This window comes from Lynx rufus, unplaced genomic scaffold (assembly GCF_022079265.1).
Source record: "Lynx rufus isolate CCGP_SWC_20201006 ecotype Redwood Valley unplaced genomic scaffold, mLynRuf1.p SCAF_18, whole genome shotgun sequence".
Lineage (NCBI taxonomy): Eukaryota > Metazoa > Chordata > Mammalia > Carnivora > Felidae > Lynx > Lynx rufus.
Window position 1 is genome coordinate 31,908,672 of NW_025814832.1, and position 20,616 is coordinate 31,929,287.

A 20,616-nucleotide genomic window follows, 5' to 3' on the forward strand; every position below is an offset into this window, starting at 1 on the left:
GGCTCCAGGCTCCGAGCCGTCAGCACAGAGCCCGACGCGGGGCTCGAACTCATGGACTGCGAGATCGTGACCTGAGCTGAAGTCAGACACCCAAGTGACTGAGCCACCCTGCTGCCCCGGCAGGGTTCTGTTTTTTAAACTGCCAGGCACATGAGCTGGGGGTGTGCACCACCTAACTGCTCATAAAGTAGCTAGAAGATCCCTGTGCCTACACGGAAAAATGATTTTCTTTTCATGTAGCTCTCTCGGGGCTGGTTTTAAGAAAGGACGTGTCAGAGTTTCAGGCGCACCTTCTCTGGCCCTGGTTGGCTTCTGGGGATGAGAGCCTAATGCCCCCCCCCCCATCCCCCGCCCCTACCCAGGTCCCCACCCCGGGCTTTTAGGTTGACTGACACTTTGCGTGTCAGTGAGAGCTCGTGCTGGAAGCCTGGGGCTTTGCTGGAGAATGTGGATCTTAACTTGCATTGTGTTCATCGAGGGCCCTGACAAGTGCCGATGGATTTGGCTTCCTTGCAAAGCCCCAGCTCTGGGCGGGGACAAAGGGGAGCATTGTTAGGCAGGGCAGGCCTCTGCCTGTGAGCCCACTCATTTGCCTGACGGTGGAGACAGGTGTATCACGCAGTCAGCGTGCCAGAGCGACGCTGGGTGATTAAGATCTTGGCTTTGTTCCCCAGGGCCAGGCGTAGAGAAGCAGATGTGCAGAGAGGGACCGCCATGGTCACTCTCCCTGGAAGCTGCCCCTCCCTGCAAGCTCTTCTTCTCTTAGCTTGCCCTTCTGAGTTCTGCTCCTACAAATGGCATCGTGTGGGGACAGGGAACTCTGGATCCTGCCCTGACTTCTTGCCCTTTGTGGCTCGAGGGGGAGCGGTAGGGCATTGGCCATCTTCATGAGGGAGACACATCTGGATGTCGTTGAACCAAGCTGAGAGAGCGCCTTCTGCCGCCCCACGGTGGCACCCAAAGAGGCCACGTCATATCTCCTGGAAGGGGACCCTTCCAGCCTGACCCACCCCAGCTGGGGGCCGTGCATGGATAGGTAGTTTCCTCGCACCTTCTGGGTTGTTGCCATAAATGTGTAAAACTATCTTTGTCGTTTTTAAAATTAAAATGCTATTTTAGGGGCACCTGGGTGGCTCAGTCGGTTGAGCTTCTGACTTCAGCTGAGGTCGTGATCTCACAGTTTGTGGGTTCGAGCCCCGTGTCGGGCTCTGTGCTGACAGCTCAGAGCCTGGAGCCTGTTTTGGATTCTGTGTCTCCCTCTCTCTCTCTGCCCCTCCCTTGCTCGTGCTCTGTCTCTCTCTGTCTCAAAAATAAATAAAAACATTAAAAAAATCTTTTTAATGCCATTTTATTAAGTACCAGATACATAATGCTTCCTAAATCAAGCCGCACGATAACATGTTTAATGAGTCAGTCATGCCCTGCCCTCTCCTTCCTCAAGTGTGAATTTGCTCCCTCTGAACACCTTTTTCAAGTGCAATTATATGTTTCTTTTGAGATTTACTTCTGATTTCCCAATACCATGCTTGTCCTGGCATTTCTCCCCATTTTGGTTTCAGATACTATCTATTGACTTCTTACGTTGGAAAGTGAAAGTTTCCTTACTTGGCCTTGTGTTTGGGTTCGTGCAGTAAAAGCCTGCTGTGTCTTAACCAATGAGGACAGATTTCTCTCAAATTACTTAAGGTGCCGTCGAGGCTCAGTCTGGGATTGGAGCAGTGGTTCCGAGGGGTCACTGGGGACCCTGCCTGCCTCTTGCCATTCTGCTCTGTAATCCTCAGCACGTGCCTGCCTTCCGTCCACTCTTCCCTTTCTGCGAAACAACAAACTCTACCTGCCTGGTACAGTAGACGGACGTGTCTGTGTTCCAGTCCCCAGAACCCATGAGTATCTTAGGTTATAGGCCTGAGGGGAATCAAGGTCGCAGGTGGAATTAAGTTTGCCAGTCTGCTGACCTTGAGATGGGGCGATCACCCGGGGTCATTGGGATGGGACCAGTGTCAGCACAAGGGTCCTCATGCATGAAAGATGCGGAAGGGATGCTGAGGTGATGTGTGGAGAATGACTCTCCTGGCCATTGCAGACTTTCGGGATGGAAGGGGACCGTGAACCGAGGAATGCGGGTGGCAGCCTGAAGCTGGAGGGACAGGTAGGTGGGTTCTCGCCTGGAGCCTCCAGAAGGACGTCGGCCCTGCTGATGCTCTGTTACCTTCTTAGGTCCCCTGCTGCTGTCACATAGTTTGGCACTATTCAGGGTTCTGGGGTTTTGTGTGACCTTGCTCTCTCCTTTCTTCTCCTGCTCCTTCCCTCCTTGGAAGGTCTTCCTTTCATTTCTAATGGGCTGGAACTTTGTGATCTTGGTGTGGACCTGCCTTCGTTCATCACACTGGGCCCTTGACAGGAAACTTTCAACCCTGAAAACGTGTGTCTGTTTTCTTATATCGTTTGCCTTCACAGTTTCTCCCCCTCGGATTTCTCCCTTGGAATTGTTATTTGTTGCATCTCGAAACTCCTGGCTCTGTCCTCTTTGGTATCCATTCCTCTTGTGTTTACTATGCCTTTCTCTGTCTCTGTCTCTCAACATAATCTTACAATTTTACCACTTTTTCTTTTGTAAAAAATGTTTATTTATTTATTTTGAGAGAAAGAGAGTGAGCGAGCAAGGGAGGTGCAGAGAGGAGGAGAAAGAAAGAATCCCAGGTAGGCTCTGTGCTGCCAGCCCAGAGCCCGATGTGGGGCTTGAACCCACAAACTGTGAAATCATGACCTGAGCTGAAATCAAGGGTCGGACGTCAACGCTCAGCTGAGCCACCCAGGTGCCCCTCTTTCTTTTTTTAAATGATTTTATTTTTAAGTAATCTCTACACCCAGCGTGGGGCTCAAACTCACAGCCCCAAGATGAAGAGTTGCCCGCTCTACCGACTGAGCCAGCCAGGTGCCCCACCACCACTTTTTGATTTTTGTTGTCACATTTTTCATTTTCTGAGAGCTCAAATTGCCATGATGATCTGTCTTGTGGCCTGCTCTTCTTAGTTCTTGGATGTAGTGCTTTCTTCTGTCTCTCCCAGTGTTACAATGAAAGGAGCTAGTAGGTTTTACTATGTTTTTGTTTTCTTCCAGTCCCTGCCTTGGTTTCCCCTGGGTTTCTTTCCTCTTCCCCTACCCCATTTTGTTGTTTGGGTCTCTGTCCTATTTGGGACTTGCCCCCAATGTCTGGTGATGCCTCATTGAAAGCTCTGTACACAGGGGTGGAGATGGCTGGGACCAGATGGCTGGTCGACTCCACTGGTCGGTGTTTGGGCAGAGACTAGACCTTGCACTGTGGAACCTCAGTTACCACTATCTTTTCTCTTGGGGTGATCCGTGTTACCGTAGCAGAATCTGGACGTGTCTTGTCAAGGGGGGTCGTAAATTGGTCACTGACGTTCACGGTGCTAGGTGGAGGGGCACATAGGCGCCTTTTGTTATCCCTCCCTCGGCTTCCCGCTTTGCCCCTGCTTCTGCAGTGCCCACGTCTGGACCCTCTGGGTCAGTTTCTCCGGAAACTGAATTGCCAGTCTCCCATGGGGTAGAGGGGGAAGTTGGCCGGCTGCACAGGGTGGGCGTATGCCAGGGATCTGGGGGCTCTAACACCCATTCACAGACGTCCAGGGAACGTGCCGTTCTCTGCCCACCCCACACCCTGCCTTTGGCGGTAACTAGTGTTTCCAACTCCTGTGCCGTTCTGGTGTGCCAGGGTGCAGGTTGGCTGCCTCGTGTGGCCTCCTCCTCTGCAGACAGCTGGGCTTCAGTTTTCTTCACGCCATTGAATCCTTTTTTGACTTTCGGAATTCTCTTATGTCCTCTCCTCTCCTGTTCTCTTTGTTTTTCTGACTTTTTTTTTTCCTTGTAAATACCATTGCTATCATTCCAGTGGTTTCAGGAAGGAGGGGAAGGAATCACACATGCTCAGCCTACCATGTTTTACTGGAGTCTTTCTGATCTTTTTTGGCCTTATCCCAGTACCAAACGCCAGTAACCCGGTGCGACAGATCTCTACACGTCACTGGTAGGAACTGAAACCCAGAGATGTTAAGAGTAGCCACCGACACAGCCAGTGTTGGGTTGGTCGTTTGGGGCTCATGGCTAGTAATTAATGGTGTAGGATATGCCACACACTGGAGATATACACATAAGACAGATGGGGCGCCTGGGTGGCTCAGTCAGTTGAGCGTCCGACTTCAGCTCAGGTCACGATCTCACGGTTCGTGAGTTCGAGCCCCGCGTCGGGCTCTGGGCTGATGGCTCAGAGCCTGGAGCCTGCTTCCGATTCTGTGTCTCCCTCTCTCTCTGCCCCTCCCCCATTCATGCTCTGTCTCAAAAATAAATAAACATTAAAAAAAAATTAAAAAAAAAAAAAACAGAAGACAGAGTTGCCATTCTTAGGGGAAAAACAGGGCACGAGAGAATTATTGAGTCCTTACTGGGATTCATGCATTATCTTGTGGAGTCCTCAAATCACGCTTTCAGAGAGGTTGGGTAAAGTTTAGAGATACAAGATAAGCTCCCTGGGTGTCCCTCCTGAAAGTGACCGGGGTCTGGAATTTAAGCTCAGGTCTGTGTGACTCCACAGCAAATGTTCCCTGCTCTGACCCACTCTGCCTTTATTGTTTTGACTCTTTCTAGACCTGACAGCTCATGGCTCTGCTCTCAGAATCGCATCTTAACATGTAGCCTTCAGGTTTTCTGCACTGCCCTTCTCAGCTAGTTTTTGTTCTTGTCCTCATGTCTGCCCATCAGTGTCACAAAACGGCTGCTGCAGCTCCATGAATCACGTCCCCATCTGTAGGTTGAACAGCATTCGCCCAAAATTCATGTCTACCCAGAACCCTAGAATGTGACCGTTTGGGGTCTTTTGCAGATATAGCTAAGGCAAGGATCAGGATGAGATTATATTGGATGAGAGTGGGACCTAAATCCAATGAGTGGCAGAAAGGAGCACACGAAGACCGAGTCAGGCTGCATGAAGCCAGAGGCAGAAATTGGAGTGATGGGGCCACAAGCCAGGGGAATGTCAGGAGCCACCAGAAGCTGGAATTGGTAGGGAAGGGTTCTGCCCTGGAGCTTTTAGAAGAGAAGCTGACACCCTGAATTTGAGCTTCTGGCCTCCAGACCACGAGACAATAAGTGTCTGTTGTATTAAGCTGCCGAGTTGGTGGTCATTTGCTGTGGCTGCACACGGAATCAGATACACCAATCCACGGCTGGAAGGAGAAGGGAGGTCTGCACCTGCAGCCTCCTTCCCTTTTGTTAGGAAAGCCAAAGATCCCCTAGAAACAGGCTTCCTGTAACATCTCCTTGTCAGAAATAGGTAAAATGGCCAATCCTAGCTGCAAGGAAGTCTAGCAAAACAAGAGTAGGGTTTTGTTTTTCCGTATTTGGAACGTTCTGAGTTTTGGTGACTGCCCGTGCTCTGGCTGTAAAGAAATGACCAGGACATGCCAAGGAGTCACCTTTTTGCTTCCCCAGAGCCAGGTGCCTATGGAACGTCTCCTCTCCTCCCTGTGGTCCCCCTTTCCTACGACCTCCTTCCCTCTTGTTTTCTCCTCTTTCTCTAACAGCCTCCATCCTGTATGTAGCTCAAAGCAGTGCCTTGAATGTTAACTAAGATAATATGCAGTGAACTTGCCCTCTGTGTCATTGGTGCTCAACACAAGCGCACAGGAAGGAGGCTTACAAAGGTAAGGGTAGATATAAAGTGTGAAAGTTGGGAAGGACTTTGTGAATGCTGAGAAACGTGCCTCCTTAGACGTGTCTAAGAATCGAATGAGGGGCCGTGTGCCTTTGGTTAGTACCTGCTGCTCTCCTGGAAGCTGGGTCACGATTTGGACCAACACTTCTCACACTCGAATGTACATTTAAAAATCACCCACAGAAGGGCGCCTGGGTGGCTCAGTTGGTTAAGCGTCCGACTCCTGGTTTCAGTTCAGGTCACGATCTCATGGTTTGTGAGTTCGAGCCCCACATCGGGCTCTATGCTGACAGCATGGAGCCTGCTTGGGATTCTCTCTCCCTCTCTCTCTGCCCCTCCCCAGCTCTTCTCTCTCTTTCTCTCTCTCTCTCAAAATAAATAAAAATAAACTTTAAAAAAAACCCAAAAAACAAAAATCACCCACAGAATTTACCAAATGCAGATTCCCAGATTCCCGTGTGCCACCACCCTCTCCCTCCCTACTCCTTGCTCATGGAATTGTACGGAACAAGGCCTGGGAATCTATATGTCTACTACGCTCCCCCACCCAGGGTGGTCCGTCCACTTCCCACGAGCTTCATTCCGGTCCCATGATTGTGAGCTTCCGGAAGCACGGCCTGAATTGATTATCAGACGCTTTTTGAAAGAAGTGGGAGGCAGCTCTCTGTTCCTGGCTTTTGGACAGGGATTTGGGCCTAACTGGCCTTCAGTCTTTGAGGAACTTTCCGCAGAGGGGGCTCCGGGAGTTTGTTTGGCCCTCCTCGGAGCCGCAGGCACACGGGGACCGGGGACAGAGCGCGCGCGGTGGCCGCGCGATGGGAGCGATGAGCCGCAGGGTTCTGTTATCACAGGGTCCTGTCAGCCCCTGTGGGCCTGCGGACACGTCTGCACAGCCACCTGCTGGGACAGAGGGATAGGAGCTTCCTGCTTTCCGAGCACACGCCTCCAAGGAAGTGGGGGGAGAAAGCTGGTTAGAAACGGAGTTGGCCACTGTCACCTTTTAGCATTCCAACGGTGATTCTTCCTCCGCCTTGGCCTTCCCCGGACCTGAAGAGCGTTCCCGTGATGCCGTGGGAATTCCTACATCTCTCCGCTGCCCTTCTACTCTATCTAATCTCTCCATCCCATAGCACACCTCCTCTCAGATACATCCAGTTCCCTCTCTGTGACCCGCTCTTAAACTTTCCTTTAGGGGCGCCTGGGTGACTCAGTCGGTTGAACATCCAACTGGCTCAGGTCATGATCTCATGGTTCGTGAGTTCGAGCCCCGCGTCGGGCTCTGTGCTGACAGCTCGGAGCCTGGGGCCTGCTTCGGATTCTGTGTCTCCTTCTCTCTCTGCCCCTCCCTCACTCATGCTCTGTCTCTCTGTCAAAACTAATAAATAAATGTTAAAAAAAATTTAAAAAACTTCTTTTATCAGCATAAGGCACCAAAGGCAAAGCTCTCAGAACAGCACCCAGCACGGTACGCACTAGGCAAACACCGCCTCTTATGTGTTGTCTGATGCCCCCCGTGCCCCTCCTTGCTGACCTCATGCTCACCCAGGGCTTCCTCGCAGCCCCGCGGCCCCTGCCCCCAACCGTCCACCTTCCTCGCCCACTCTGCGCCCCTGCCGTTCCCAGCGCTGTGGGGTCTGGCCCGGTTTTATTGCCAGCCCATTTCCCGGCTACACAAAGGGGGCCTTTGTTACAGGCCCTTGCAGATGTTGAGTATTTGGAAAACATTCCAATCAGAAGGTGTTTGTCCTCTGGATGCCCTCGGAAGGGTCCGGGACAGGGGTTCAGGGGTGGCGATCCCAGGCCTCGGGAGCTGGGACTCCCTGAGAAAACGCGGCGAGTCACGAGTGCTTTTTGGTGTCATTTCCCGTAACCCTTTAGTTTGGTCCCAGTCGATTTCCTCCCCACTTATGTGATGTGCCAGCAAGGCCCCTCACCCCGCCTGCTAGTTGACTTCCAGGGAGTGGGTCGCGTGCCTGTCTTATTGGATCCAGCAAAGGAGAGAAGCACAAGGAGCTGTGACTGAATTGTGTCCCTAGAAGTCATGTATTGAAGCCCTAACCCCCAATGTGACTGTATCCGGAGATAGGGCTTTCAGGGAGGTAACTAAGGCACTGTCTTAATCCAATAAGATTGGTGGCCTTATAAGAAGAGGAAAGAGGGAACTCGCCCTCTCTCTGCCATGTGATGACTCAGGGAGAAGGCGGCCATCTGCTCTCACCAGAACCCGACCACACTGGCGCCCTGATCTCGGACCTCCAGCCTCCAGAACCCTGAGAAAAAAATGTCTGTTGTTCAAGCCATTCTGTCCGTGGTGTTTTGTTACAGCAGCCTGAGCTGACTAAGACCCAGGGCAAGAATTGTGATTGACAGCTTCAAGCAGACGGGGGCCTTTTAAATGGCACACACAACCAGGACTTGGTGTTGTGATTCCAAACTCCGTGCTCTCCCATTACAATATGCCTCCTTTGTTTTGTTTCTGGAAGAAAAAAAAACCAGGAAATATCATCTCTTTTGGAGGCTCAACCTGCAAGGTGGTGATTGGATAATCTGTTATGGTGCCTCCTGGCTCTAGGCACCTGCCTCGTTCACCTTTCCCAAGTCAGGAAGCTGATTCATAAACAGAAGTCAAGGCCCAGAGAGGTTAGGACAGCTTGCTGCAGGCCACACAGCAGGTCAGCCAGAGAGAGGGCAGGACTGGAATCTGGCGCTAGTGGGTCAGCACAGGGCCCTTTACTGAACGTCTGAAGTTATGGAAGCGAGGGAGTCTCAGCACCAAGGTTCAGCCATTCCCAGCCAAGCCTGGCCAATGCGCCGGCCATACCAAGCTGTGCTGGGTATCCCCTTTCCTGCCTCTTGGGGACTCTGCCTAGTTAGAGGCTAGCTTCTCTGTTTCCATAGGTTAGCTCCCCCCTCTTTCCTGTGTCCACTCTCTGCTCCCCCCTGGCCTGAGAACCCCACCCCACATTCGTCACCAGCAGGTGCCCCCTTTAACCTCTCTGGACCTCTGTTCCTCTCTTTACAAAGCACCCATGCTCTTCCAGAGGGCCTTTTATAAAGACCAGGGAGCGAGGACCTCAGGAGAGATGGGCTTAGGAGATAGTGGGTGTGGGAGAAGTGGGGCAATTGGAGACTGTTGCTGGGGAGAGGTTCTCACACTGGCTGTGCGTGTAGCTGCTGAAAAGTTGCTTTTCGCTTTGGAGGAGTGTGCATAGTCACCATCATCCTAGTACCTAGTTGGGGGTTGTTGGGAGGATTAAGAGGGTTGTTGAGGTTGTTAGTCCCCCAAACACATCCTACAGGACTGAGCGATGTCCTGGGATGTGGGACTGTCTGTGCTAAAACCAGGAAAGTCCCAGGCAAACCAGGATGAGTTAGTCACTCTGCCTGAAACAATGCTCTAAGGGGAAGTTACCCCCTGTTTTTCAGGCAAGAACTAAATATGATGGGTTGCAGAGGGCCTGTCATAGCTTGGATTATTGTTTTGTTTGTATATACTCCCCCACCCCTTCCCACTAATCCTGCATCATGGCTGTTGGCCTTGGCCATATCACTTCTTTGGCCGATGGAATGTTAGTGGTCCTACCAGGAGCAGAGGCTTTAGGGTTTGGCTTAGTTTGGTTTCCTGTGGTCTATCTCAAGAAGAGCATGTCCCAGATCTCTACTAGCCCTTGAGTCTTGGATCTAGAGGAACACAAGTGGAGTGGATCTGAACCCAACTGTGGTAGATCATGTCGATAATTAACTCTCTGCCTTGCCCCATCAGACGAATCATGCCAACCTGAATCCGTGCCCCTTTGTACTGGGAGGTTGCTGTTTATGTCTTCAGGAGGGGGACCTATTTCTATTGCCCTCCACTGCCTTGAACCTGGGCTGGGCACCTTGTGACTTGCTTTGACCAGAAGGTGGCCAAAGTGGTATGTGGGGCTTCCAGAGCCCTTAAGAGACCTTGCATACTGGACTGTCACTCTCCTGGACCCCCGAGCCCACCATGTTGCGAAGACATCCTTCTAGATTCCTGAGGAACGAGAGGCCACATGAAAGAGAACCAGTGATCCCCAACGGATCGCCAGCACCAATTGCTGGACACAGAAGTGAGACCACCTCGGACCCTAGCCACACGAATGAGCCCAGGCAAGATCAGCAGATCTGCCCGGCCAGCTTAAAGAACCATCAGAAAGAAAGAAATCATTGTTTTAAGCCACCGAGTTGGAATAGATGACTGTCCACCCACAGCCTGGGATCCAAGCTCAGCCAGCAGGCAACCTCAAGTCACGTTGCCCCGTTGGGTCCATCCCACACTGGCAGAACCACAGTCAACCAGCAGGCCTGCGAATGTGGTATTCAATGCCTCTCATTGTAAGACAGTAGTGTTCCATCGTTTGTCACGCTATCGGTATTGAACTTACGTTAACATGGGGAGATTCAACCGAAGCGAGGCTGGCTCCAAAGCCCAGCCTTTAACAGATTACAATCCTGTGCTGTCATCTTACGTCCCAGAAATATTGCCCTGGGTGCCCAGGGACATCCCCAGCCTGCCCGAAGCACCCAGAAACCCTGTGTGCGGCCCGGGTCCCCTTTTATCTTATGGTCCTCATTGTAGGGGGCCTTCCACATTGTTAGAAAGAGAAGGGGGTGAGGGTCACATGCCAAAAAGAAGTGATGGTTGAGGAACTCTTTTTACAAACTCTGTAAAGCTTTGCAAATAATCAATATAGATTTAAATATACATTAAGACAGCATAGATTATACCCAGGAGTGCCACAGCAGAGAGAGGCATAAAAAGTTGAGGAGCGGAGAAGAACATCGCAGAAAATCTGGACTTCAGGGTAGGGAAGCAGCAGACTGCATGTCACATAATAACCATTTTGGGGTACCTGGGTGGCTCAGTCGGTTAAGCATCCGACTTCAGGTCACGATCTAGCCCCGCGTCAGGCTCTGTGCTGATGGCTCAGAGCCTGGAGCCGGCTTCAGATTCTGTGTCTCCCTCTCTCTCTGCCCCTCACCCACTCATGCTCTGTCTGTCTCTCTCTCTCTGAAAAATAAATGAACAACATTATAAAAAAAAAAATTTTAATGAGTTTCAACCACACAAGTAAGCAGCATGTGTGTGAAAACTGCAATGGAAATAAAGGGAATGATAAACGGAATTTGGGGTATTTGTCCGGGAAGAAGAGGAAGGTCTACACAAAGAATGTCAGTGGTCTTAGATCTTCATTAAGCTGGGTGGTGGATTCCAGGTGTTCCTGTGACTATTGCAAAAGAGTAACAGCACCCACACAGGAAGCGGCAGGATATGATGTGTAGACTCTGGGTTTGAACCTCAGTTTGCCACGCACCGGGGTCTTGGGCAAGTGACAACCTCTTTATGCACTAGCCTCCTCATCGGTGAATAGAAATTGGTGGCCACAGTACCTACCCCGGAATTTATGCCATAAGAAGTGCCTGTCAGGTACCCGCCATGAGTTACGTGTGCTATTTTTTATATATCAACTCTCCTACGGGAAATGAGATGGAGTTGGAGAGGGTGCTCATCTGTGTTCATTCATTAGCGCGGATTAAGCGTCTGCTCTGAACCAGACTCAGGGGCTTATACGGATCTGCGGAAATAAACTGGTGAGTTACAGGGGAACGTCATTTACTGATTTGCAAAGCAAGAGCCTGATGCCGTTGTCGCAAAGCCTTGCACGGAGGTGTGTCAGCAGAAGGGTTGGGAGGGGTTTCATGGAGGAGGAAGGGTTTCGCTCAGCTGCTTCGAGCCCCCTCTGGGGCTGGGGCTGAATGTGCTCCCCCAGCCGGTCTGGGATGGCTGTGGATTCCACTTTGGCCTTGAATGGGAGTGATTGTCTTGTGCCTGGGGAGGAGCAGGCCAGTGGAGTTCAATAATTAATTTGCCACAATTAAACCAGAGACTTCTGTCTCCAGCAGCAGATAAGCCGGCCGAGAGCTAACAGCGGGAAGGGAGGGGCGGCTTTGACAAACCGGTTGTGAAGGGAAGGTGGGGCTGATTGACTGGTGACAGTGGCCGGTCATTGCTTTATGGTGGTAATAAGTCATCCTCGGGCATCTGAGGGATCTAGGCCCCAGCTGTGGGGATAAGGGGGTAAGCCCCTGGCCAGGCTTTCTTGGCAGTCTGATGGACCGTTAGGGAAGGTTTGGGGGCCCTCGAGGTGGAGGTTGGTTGTCAGTTTACCTTGGTCCTTCGTGTCTGGGCTAGGTGGACCAGATGCGCCAGCTGCTATGTGGACGTCGGGCGTCTCCACCAAGAGGCAGCTAGAGTCGGGAGAGGACTCTGTCAGGCAGACATGGCGGTCAGCCCAGGGGGACTGGCTTTCCCTAGGAAGCAGGGACGGGAGTAGGCAGCAACAGGTTAGACTCCAGGAAGAACTTTCCTCCGGAAGCAGTGATAATCAGAACACTTGGCCTCTCTTGAGTGCTTGCTTCGAGCCCAGCACTAGGTACTTGACACATAGTCACTAATTCCTGTAACCCACAGGGTAGGTAATTTTACTGTCCCTTTATAGAGATGAGGAAGTGGAGTCTGGCTGATGTTGAAACACCTTGGAGTTCTGGTAGCTCCAAAGCAGCAGAGACACGAATGGAAGGAACCGACAGGTACTGACGAGACTTTTCTTGCAGCTTCTAGGCTCCAGGTATCCTGCATCCCCAAAGGTGCCCATCAGAGATGTTTCAGGACAGTCTTATCTCTGGAGTCTTCCTTGGTCCTCTTGTTCTGACATTTATCACCTGTGGCCATACATGCGGTCATCACATACCTGCATGGGCCACACGCACATATACGACACACACATGCTCGTGCATAGCACATGCGTGCACCCACATCACATAGACACGTCACCTGCCCCCCCCCCCCAACACACACACCTTCGAGGAGCTGGTGTGAGGGCAACAGAATCGTTGGACCCACAGCAGCCGGTTGTCGGCCCCCGGGGCAGCTGGGGCGGATGGTGTCCCTGGAACATGCTGAGGGCTGTGCTAGACCACAGCCACACTGGAAAACAGATCTCATACTGGCCCTTGAAGTTGTCCACACTTACTGCACACTTGGCCACAGTAATTGGGTCGCGCTTCATCTTTGTAGGAGGTCTGCTGGGAGCCCTTCAAACTCCAGAAAGAGCTCATTAAACTTTGCATTGGTCTTGAGATGGGAACTGGGGACCATCCCTGCCCACGCTGACTTTATTAAATTGAGGCCCAGTGAGGGTGAGGGTCATGTGTGAGATTATTTGGCTCGGGAGCAACAAATTCGGTGGGGACGAAACAACCCTAAACGCAGCCTCACAAGCCCCCAGCGTGCCACGGTTGTCAGAGACTGAGACAAGGGGATAGGTGGCCACAGCCCATTGGTCCTGAAATGACTTGGCTGCTCTGTTAACAGATCAGGCAGTGACTGAAGGATGCTGGTGTGATGGATGCACCTCCTCTCCTCCTTGGTGGGGGTCGTGTTTGCTCTGTAGTTCCGTTCCCAGAGTTAGTCCAAAGGAGAGTTCTAGGAGTTTGCTCCCTCGTTCGCCGTGCATTGATGGAGCTGTGATGGGCTGCTGGGCTGACTGACTGACGCCATCCACAGAGTTGGAGGTGGCCTCGGCTGGGGCCTGGGTTCTGAGATGTCGATTTGCAGTAGGCTTTCTCAGTGTCGTGAGGTCTGAGGCTGGATCGTTCTGTCTCGTGGGAAGCTGTTCTATGTGGAAGGGTGAGAACGAAAAATGTCTTAGACGTGCCCAGTGCTCCCTGGGCAAGGAGGGAGAGAATGTCTCCATCGAGAGCCGGGGCTATTGGTACCTTTGAATTAGGGGGTATGACTGTCTTCAGGCCAACAGTCACCCTGCCTCTTGTCCCTTCTCCCTCTCTATCCATCCGTGCCCTCTCCATCTGTCCAGCGGGCGTCGTGAAGGCAGAGGATGAAGCCTTTGAATCGCGAGTCGGGAGGAAAGCAAAACTCGTGCCCTACCTCGCACGGCCTTTTGCCACCAGCAAAAGCGAGCCGGGAGTGGGCATGGCAGCTAGGCGAAATGGGGCTTTCTTTTCTCTTCCCTCAAAGTCCTCATTCTCTGCAAGGTCTGCGAGTGGCCAACGGAGACCCGAGGCCGCTCTGCAGGCAAGGACAAGCCGCCAGCACAAGCACCCCTCTGTCCTTTTCTCCAAAGGGGGTTTGCCTTCCTCCTCCTCCTCCTCCTCCTCCCCTTCCCCCTCCCCTTTTAGAAACTCCTGTGTTTTTCCCATCCGTCCACTTGCACGGCCACCCGTTCCCCCAACCCCCTCCCCGAGTCCTGGTACACCTGACTTATTTATTTATTTACGGCTGGAGTATTTGAGCCGAGGGTTAGTTCGGGTCTATTAAGTTTGCTCCTTTTCCTGCCTGGGAACCCGGGTAATGAGTAACCATAGCGTGCTACAGGCAGCTGGCTCGGACAAACCCAGAGACGCTGTGAGAGCTGCATAAGGGAGCGTTTGTTCTGTCCCTTCTCAATAGTTCCTTGTGCAGGAGGCAGGGGATGGGAGGGAGGGAGGGAGGGAGGGAGGGAGGGAGGGAGGGAGGGAGGGAGAAAGAGACAGACACTAAATCACTGCACTTTTGACAATTCCTCTCTTCTCTCCTCCTCCCTCCCCCCATCCTCCTCCCACCTACACCCACCATCGTGGACCCAAGGCTTCCCGAGTCTTCCCATTGGCTCATCCAAACCTTGCGGGGTACTTTTTGGCGCCTTGTAGATGACGCGGAGCCTGAGGGCTGATTTTTACCATGGGGAAGGTTTAGGCGCCCTGGGTCTCCCTCTCAGTATGTAGATGAACACAATGCCCATTGTCTTCCAGTTCACTTAATGATCCCATAAATCTCTAGATATCTATTCCCAACCTTGTGTGCCTGGCTATGCTATAAAGCTGTTTGAAAAGTGCTTTCATAAAGCAGTTCAAGTATATTATGGGATTAGTCATATGCGCCACAATCAACGTGGGGCTCATTAGGGCTGTACTAGGTTCGTATTATTGTGGAGACCGAGAGACAGACCAAGAAATATATTGCCTCTGTGGCCCTTGGAAAATCTCCCAAGTGGTAGTCATATCCATTCATTCCATGTGCGGGTATTAAATATGTATAATAAACCAGCCACTTGGCTAGGTACTAGGAGCAACTGAAGAAATGAGTGGGGCATGATTCTTGCCTCAAGTTTACAAAGTGGTAAGAAAAAGAGGAAAGAACGCATGTCTGTGGATTAGGGTTATATAGAGTCGGATGGGATATGTTCCCTACGAGGGGTACAAACAAACTATCCCAGGAGACTAGAGGAGGGAAAGATCAAAATCTTCAGTAGCATGAAGGGAGGCTAGACTCTAGGAGGTAAAAATGGAGGGTGGCCCCTCCTCTAGGAAAAAGAAAAGTTTTACCAGAGATATTGAGGCAGGTGGGACTTGGAGCTTATTTGGGGGACAAGGAGGGGCTGGGCTGGTTAAGTCATGGGCAGATAAATCCAGATCTGCGTTGGGTTTTAATGAATGAGGCTACGGTGTGTGAAATACATACAAAAGGGAAGACATTAGCAATGTGGAAACCAGTTAGAAGGGGCTCCTCTGAGATAGAAGCAAATGAGAAAAGAAAGAATGGGCAAGACAGTGAACCATAAGACGGTGGGGGTTAGGAACTATGGAGACTGCAGCGTGGAGGGGCACTGAGCTTTTTGCCTAGGTGGCCGGGAGGGCCGAGCTGGAGAAACATAACCAATCGGGAGGTCCGGCGAAGGATCAGAACTGAGCAGCGAGATGAACGGTGTGGTTCCTGTGTGTTGGGTGTGAGAGGCCAGCAGGGCACCAAGGAGCAGGCTCCTGATAACCAGTTGGAAAGAGAGTTCTGGGGTTTGAATGGAAAGTCACGACTGCGATCTCTCGCTAGCTGGCCAGTTAATGCTTCCGTGACGGGGGGAGCATTCTTGGAACACAGGACTGGATCTCTTCCCTTGGCCTGTCCCGGTCCTCTCCCCACCCTGCCCCAGGAGCTGCCCTATCTGGATTGCATCGGCAGGCTCTCTTGGCCTCTGGATTCCAGCTGGGTTCAGCCAGTGGAACAACGGCGAGGGATGGAAAGCAGCCATAGTTCTTGGCACGTGGGTCTCCCTGTGTTGCTGCCTTCTCTAGATTCTGGACACAATTGCTCCCCTTGTCCCCTCTGGCTTAGTGGGGAGAGGGAGGGGGTCAAGCCTCATTGCTGGCAGGTGCTGAGGCCCTGCACTCTCCCTCGTTGGTTTCCCCGAACCTTATCCGTCCCCTTGTGCATAGTCCCTGCCTTCAACTCTCTTCAGCCCTGCAATTGGGAAGGGCCATCTGTATCCTACGAGGACCCTGAATAATACAAAAACTGGAGTCAGGGACACGCGGAACATATCCTATCTCTTTCTCTTGGATGATACTCCTAATCAAGAGAGACCTTCTAAGACATGGACAAATAATCATTACAACTGAGGAAAGCTCTGTCAGCTGAAATGATTGGCAAATTTTCTAGGATCCGTCCATCATGGGATCAGCTCTTGATCACCTGCTTTTTAACATTTCCAGATTCTTCTCTGTCATACTGTCTGCCACCGACTTCCCCGGGAAGCTTCAAAGCTCCTTCTTGACGCTAAGATGAGTTGCTATTTGAAGTCACAGCCGTGAGCCACCTATAATGGAGCCAGCATTTCCTAAGCAGAAAGGAATTCTGAGCAGGAACACTTGCTTTTTGCTCAAGTTTATCAAAACTTCTTCCAAAACTTGGCGAATTTCCAGTAGAAGATAGCCTCTAAGTATCAGTCTGTTTGAAAACGCATGCGTGTCCTTCACGTGGTGTTTGCTTTCCTGCCTCGGTGGCGGCTCTCTTGTCACAGTCTCTTTGCACATGGTTCAGGAGTTCATAGACTTTTTCATTGCAAGCGATAGACACCCAGATGGAACTAGCATGGGCCCAAAGAGGAATTTCTTGGAAGGGTTTGGGGCAAAAAAAATAAATAAATAAATAAACCCAAATGAAAGAATGGAATATCCAAAGACAGGTTGGAAGGAATACAGTCTGTCATCAGAACATGCGTGGAACTGCTTTTCTCTGCACGTTAGCTGTCTTCCTTCTCTTTGCAGATCTGCTTTCTTCATATGGTAGGGAGAGCGGTCGTTCTCAAGGAAGGGAGGAGTACCAGGCAAATTAGTGTTCACCATACACATGGTCGAACAGCGATTATTTCCAGAAGCCAAGTAATCAACTTCATTTACGAGGCTCCACACACACCATTTGACGTATTCACAATTTAATAGACAGAAGCTATCAGTTAAGCAAATAAATCAATCAGGTAATTGGCAATGTCAACGTAGGAACAACTCGTTATTTTCTGGTTGCCGATGGATGCACCTTAGTTATTTGATAGGGCGGTGACTGAGGTTGTGTGATAATGGATCATAAATGAGATCACACAGGTACAAGCCTCGGTGTATGTGACCTTGGGCAGGTCACTCAACATTCCTGACCTTGTTCGCTCATCAAGAAAAATGGGAATAACGGTACTGTCACCTCAAAGTGTTGACACAAAGCTTGAATGATGTCATGTTTGTAAAATGATGTTGCAGAGCCTCTTGAGAGTTCAAGTTGGAAGACAGAAGAAACCGTGATCCATAAATCCCAGCACTGCTCAGGTTTCTACACACCCTTTATATCTCACTGGTTCTCAGAGTCATCTTGCAAAATAAGGAGAGGTGGGGAAAATGGCCCCCGCGTTTGAGATGGTACAAACAGGTCCAGAAAGGTTGAGTGGCTTCTTGAAGATAACACAACAGAGTCGCTACCAGAGTGGGCTATGTGTTCAAGACTTCAGCCTGGTGCCATCAACGCGACTGGTCATCAGTCAAGGATGGCTTCTGTGACACAAATCCTGATGTAACCTGTAAGTGTAGACACTGAGGACATGTTTGACATCACATAGCAGCAAGTCCAGAGGTAGGATGGGCTCCAGGACTAGTCAATCCGGTGGTTCAGTGATGTCATCAGGGACCCAGGTTCTCCCAGCCCCAGCATCACCTTCATCCTGAGGTTGGTCACTGAAGGGTTGCAAGGTGTTCCTGGAAATTGAGGCTACATGCTGGTCATTTTAGATCAGGAAAGAATATTGCCCCACCCCCTCATTGTACAGGTGAGCTTTGAACGCCTGGCCAAATGTCACATGGTAGACTAGAACTGTAATATGTGATTAATGGGAAATCAAGTGCATATTTGGAAGTGCACCTCAACAGGGACCCAGATGGCTAGGGATGGAGGGCAGACTGTGACTTCTCAGTTCCTGGCTTGTGTTTGAAATTTCTAGGTCTCCCAATCTGCCATTAAATATGTTTTCCAACTGTTTCGAATATTTGCAGTGATACTGGCTTTATTCCATTGCCACTTTAGGTGACACTGAAATTGCAGTGTTTTCCAAGTGTGCCTTCATTTGCAAGGTTCACATAGAATGCCAGCATGCAATCGGGCCCTCACTCAGGCAGGTGTCTCGTTCCACAGGGAGAGCTTGTATTTCCCTTCTCCCCTTGGTTCCGTGTCTCCCGCAGCCCCTGGCCATCACCAGCCTACTTTCCATCTCTATGAATTTGCCTGTTCTGGACATTTCATACAAATGGGGTCATGCAATGAGTAGCCTTTGCATCTGATTTCTTAGCATATTTTCCTTTTTTTTTCTTTTTTTTTATTAAAAAAATGTTTAATGTTAATTTGTTTTGAGAGACAGAGCGCAAGTGGGGGAGAGACAGAGAGAGAGGGAGACACAGAATCTGAAGCAGGCTCCAGGCTCTGAGCTGTCAGCACAGAGCCCATTGTGGGGCTTTGAACCCATGAAGTGTGAGATCATGACCTAAGCCAAAGTTGGATGCTCAGCTGACTGAGCCACCCAGGTGCCCCTCTTAGCATATTTTCAATGTTCCTTTATGTTGTAGCATGTATCAACCCTTCATCCCTTTTCATTGCTGAATAATATTCCATTGTATAAACGTATCACATTCATCCATTCATCCACTGATGGATGTTTGGATCGTTTCCACTTTTTGCCATTATGACTAATGTTGCTATGAGTGTTTGTGTACAAGTTTTTTTGTGTGTGGACATATGTTTTCACTTCTCTTGGGCAGAGACCTGGCAGTGGATTCGCAGGGTCATATAGTAACAATATTGTAATCATTTGAAGATTGCTGGACTGGTTTCCAAAGTGACGGCTCCATTTTACCTTCCCAACAGCAGTGTCTAAGCGTTCCAGTTTCTCCATATCCTCACCAACACTTGTTATTATCATGTCAGCTTTAACTAGACAAAGTTTTACTACTTCCTTTCCAGTCTCGATACCTTTATTTTCGTCCCTAGTTGCTGTGGGCTACAAACCCCAGTACCATGTTGAGGAGAAGTAATGAGAGTAGACATCCTTGGCTTATTCCTGACCAGGACACATCCCATCTTTCACCACCGTGGTTCGCTGTGGGTTTTTCATAGATGGCCTTGATTAGGCTGAGGAAGTCCCTTTTGTTCCTAGTCTGAGTGTTTTATTGGGAAAAGGTTTTGGATTCTGTCAGATGCTTTTTCTGTGTCAACTGAGATGATCAGGTAGCTTTTCTTCTCTTCTCTCTCTCTCTTTTTTTTTTTTTTTTTTCAGTTCATGTAGTGAATTGCATTGATGGATTTCCTTGTGTTAAATCAACTTTGCATTCCTGGGGTAAAATCCCACTTGGTCATGGTGTATGATCTTTTTTATATGTTGCTAAATATGGTTTGCTAGTATGTTGTTAAGGATCTTTGCAGGTATATTCACAAGGGATATTGGTCTGTAATTTCTCTTTATTGTTTTGTCTTAGTAACAAGGTAATACTGGGTGTTACCGGGAATCAGGGTAATACTAGCTTCATAGAATAAATTGGGAAGTGATCCTTTCTGTTCTGTTTTTTGGAAGAGCTCGTGAAGGATTAAATGTTTGTGAAGATTTTAAAGTGTGGTAGCTTTCATCCATGAAGCCATCTGGCCCCGGGCTTTACTTTGTGTGAGGTTTTTTCTTTTAATTACTAATTCAATCTCTTCTTGTAGGTCTACTTAGATAGCCTATTTTTCAGATGATTTTTGAAAACAGGTAGGTTAAAGGTCAATTTGCCAGATAAAGTAATTATTAGAGAGTTATACTCTCCGTGTGAAAATACTGCCGTTGACAGTGTTGAGCTTCTAACTCGGCTTCAGGTGGTGAAACCATAGAATGAGCCCCTCCCCGCTCTTCAGGGCCTGGCTCTGCCTCTCATGATCCATGTGACGGTGGGAAGGTCACTCTGTCTCTGAGTGCCCGTTTCGTCATCTGCACCTGTCTTGCTGTGTGAGCTTGATCAGTTGCTTACCTTCTCTGGGTCTCATTTTCTACGTATGTAAAATGAAGCAGCGAACACATTTGTTAGGAATGTGCCTTCCACGTCCGGGTTGACTTGGGAGCCTCTCCATAAATACTTCATTGAGTAAATGAATGAAAACGTGACAGTTTGTTATTCTGTCTCCTCGCCTGGGCCTTTTCTATGAAGCCTGTGAAAAAGCCTGATGGCTTATGGCCTCTTCGGCCACTTGTACAGAAAGCCGACCCCTCATTTTCCCGCAGGACACCCAGACTCTGTTAATTAAGGGCTGAGCCAGAACTTGAATCGAGCCTCTTCCTTCCTTCCACCTGATATTTCTTCACTGGACAGCCATCCCTGCAGGTGGTCTGATTTCTGGCATGCAGAGGCGGGGGCAGGGAAAATCAACAGGTTGTACAGAATAACTGATGTTCAAAGCCTGCTCGGGCACCTACCCACCCCATGACCTTGGTCACGTTCTTCGGCCCTCTCGAAGCCGCTTTGCCCATCTC